At 41.7% G+C, this 3,480-nt stretch overlaps 1 pseudogene; it reads left to right on the top strand.

Moving 5' to 3' along the window:
- The first annotated feature begins 3,004 nt into the window (after positions 1–3,004).
- On the top strand, positions 3,005–3,164 carry LOC111813050 (annotated as a pseudogene).
- The last annotated feature ends 316 nt before the right edge of the window (positions 3,165–3,480 follow it).

The raw sequence follows: 3,480 nt of genomic DNA, 5'->3' as shown, positions 1-3,480 counted from the left end.
GTAGATTTCCAGTGTCTTCCTGGGTTCATTTTCACATCTAGGACAGCACAGCTTTGATTTGCAGCAGCTTCGTCTGAGCCATTTTACTGAAGTTTTCTTTTCTAAAGTAGTTCAAGGCATAACATCTTTATGGATACTGGGGATTACATGCCGCTGTCAAGCCTAAAGGGCCCAGCTGTCTCCAGGGATTTATGGATCAGTGATTTTACCTTCAAGGCTAACTTGTGAGGACAAACGCTATTGTGCTCACTGTGGATTTAAGCGGGAAATGTGTTTCTGCCTCAGTCGCTGCCTTCTTTCCAGTGCAAGAGGAAACAGAGAAGAAGAACTAAAATTTCCAAAGCTGAGTCAGTTTTCAGACTTTGTCCAGAATGTTTTAGTTTGTACTGGATGATTGATTAATTCATATGTATTCTATACACATTTGAGTGCACATATATGAAGCTTATATCACACAATTAAAAACCAAAAAAACCTGTCTACCAGTAAGAATGCAAATAATACTAACAGCTAATATCTTGCCATCAAGTCTTGACTAAATTCCAAGTGATAATCTAAGCATTTAATTTCTTCTCCTAACTGTGTAAGGCAGGCACTGCTTCTACTCCATTACAAAATTAGGGAAGTTAAGTCTCAGAAAGTTTCAGTAAATTTTCCTTTCCACAGAGCTAGCAAATTCCAGAGTAGAAAATAAAATCAGGTAGTCTGCCCCTCCTCTACTGCTCACTTTCTTGTCTCACAAAGCTTAGACTTTTGAGACGACAACCAACAGAAAGGAGGGGATTATGTACATAGGATCCTGAGCACTTTCTATGTGCCAATCTGAGCATCAACCTGCATATTTTACATGCCTAACTTCATTCAGTCCTCATAGTCATCCTGTGAAAGGGCGACTCTTACTTGCATCCTAAATTTGGAGATAAGGCAAGTGAGGATCCAAGTGGTCATTCACATTGGGGGCCTGAGGTCCATTCCCTGAGTCTCTACTCTTAATCTGCATGATAGTTTATCTGTTTTTTTCTTTATTATTCATGTATGTCTGTGACATAGTAACAATTGTTTTGGGAAATTTGTACATGTATATATCTGTATCTTATCTTGATCATTATGTCCATCTTAGCCTTCCTCTTTTTTCTTCTTTATCCCCTACTGTGTTCTTGCTGTCTTTTTCTTTCTTTCTTTTCCTTTCTTTCTTTCTTTCTTTCTTCCTTCCTCCCTCCCTCCCTCTGTCTGTCCCTCCCTTCTTTCTTCCCTCCCTCCCTTCCTTCCTTCCTTCCTTCCTTCCTTCCTTCCTTCCTTCCTTCCTTCCTTCCTTCCTTCCTTCCTTTGTCTTTCTTTCTTTCATACAGGGTCTTGCTATGTAGCTCAAATTTGTAGTGATCATCTTGTCTCAGCCTCCCCATTGCTAGGATTACAGGTGTGCATTGCCACTCCACGTTTTGGTGGCCAGCATCACATGCCTAAGATTCTAGGTCAGCATGGCCCATGATACTGGTGACCACACTTAGGTCCTTGCACTTGCCAGCCATGCACTTAGACTGCCAAGCTATCTCACCAGCCCTTCCCTACTCTATATTAACAAAGTCTGCTATTTTTTTCCCTAGTGATAGTTAATCCTGTCTGTTAACTTGATTGGCTTGAGAGACACCTAGACTAGTAAAGCACAATTGTGAATGTGTCTTGGTGGATCATGGGGACAAGATTTTGGGGACTGGATTTGTCCCTATCCCATTCCTCTCTGGTATTCTTTTTTGCTTTTCACTTCCAGGGTGCCCTAAGTAGAACTGCCCCCTTCTGCTACACCTTTATCCACTTATGTTTCTTCCTCAGAGGCAGCTGACTGACCAGGGCCTGAAACCAATGCCAAAACAAATCTTCTCTGTGTTGAAATTTAAGTGTCAGATATTTCATCAGCAATAGGAAGCTGACCAATAGACGCTGGAAGGCTCAAGTTATGATTGCCACTGACTGTCTGGTTCAGGAACTTTGGGAATTTGTTTGTAGGAAAGAATTTGGGAAAGATTGTAGGAGCAGGCTTAGAGAAAGTCTAAAACTCTGCAGATAAAGCTTGATGGGAAGTTCTGGTCAGGGCTCCAAAGACCAGAATGCTGATAGGAAGGAAGGAGGGCTTTGCAGGCCATGTATCTGAAGTTTCGAATTGGGAAGAGGTCTGCATTGGGAGTTAGGGTGGAAGCTATACGCTTTTCTTTCTGTCAAAGAATTTGTATACATTCTATTCATGTTTGGAAGCTGTATAAGGGTGAGCTTCAAGGTAACAGTCTGAATTGGTTGAGAATACTGTAAAGCAACCCCATATTCACATTGTGGTGGGAGTACTCAAGGGTGCTTCAAGCTAGATTTATATTGAGAATTAGGAGGAAAATTGAGGGTCAAAGATTTGAAAATGTTCCAGTGTGGTCAGAATCTGGGGTTAAAGTAGGTATAGTTTCTGAAGAGATTTTTTACATTTAAAACCAACCATAGGGCCGGCAAGATAGCTCAGCTGACTAAAGCACCTGTTTAGGCAAGTGCAGGGACTGCAGTTTGATCCCTGGCAACACATGAAGGGCCAGCTCCACCCCCAGGGTGGGTGAAGCTAGCCACAGAGTCCCGGCATGGTGGCATATACCTATAATTCCAGTGCTGGGGAGGTTGAAAACAGGACGATCACAGGAATGCAAAGTGTAAGAATTTAGGGATCATGGATGGATACTTTCACCCAGTCTAAGAAAAAACCTAGGAGGTCAGGCAAAAGTAGTTGTCAGCAGCAGTGTTCCTGCCAGTATTCTTTGAAAGCGCAATGCATGAAGCTTTTAGAGGAGGCTGATTCTGTCACTGAGACCCCAGTAACTTGGAGACAGGAGGGCAACTGAATTTCTGTCAAGGAAAGTCAGACTGAGGGCAGCCAGCCAAAGGTAGAGGCCCTATGGACTGACACTGGCAGACCTACAAGGACAGAGCCATCTAAGCCCTCTGAAATTCATGTCTCATGAACGTGTTTCCTGTCGCTTCTCGGCCTTTTGGCTAAGATCAAGTGTAGTATGAACATGTTTCCCAGATGATTAAAATGTTGGTACAAAACTTAACTTTTCCCTATTCAGTTTCAATCATGATTTGTTCTATTTTTCCCCCATTCCTCCTTTTTGGAAATGAAATGATTACCTATTATATTTTTTCTTTAAAAAATTATAATTGTCGGCAGCTATGTGTCTTGTATCTCAGAAGAGACTTTGCAGTTGGACTTTGAGCCATGTTGGAACTCTTAAGATTTTGGAGGGAAAAATTAGCACATTTTAAATTGTAGCAGCAGAGTTGCATCAGGCTGGGCAAAGCTGGGACTTGTTATTTTCTTCAATAAAAATTAAATATGTTCCGAGGGCTAGAGTGTGGTGATTAATTTTGGCAGACAATGGGATTGGAATGCTTTCAGGAAATAATACCAGTGTCAAGTCTATGTTTGAGAAAGATTTCTCTGAGTTA

The sequence above is a fragment of the Octodon degus genome, unplaced genomic scaffold (genome assembly GCF_000260255.1).
Source record: "Octodon degus isolate 3935 unplaced genomic scaffold, OctDeg1.0 scaffold00161, whole genome shotgun sequence".
NCBI lineage: Eukaryota > Metazoa > Chordata > Mammalia > Rodentia > Octodontidae > Octodon > Octodon degus.
Note: the sequence above shows the minus strand (reverse complement) of the source record. Positions and strands in the feature narration are given on the sequence as shown.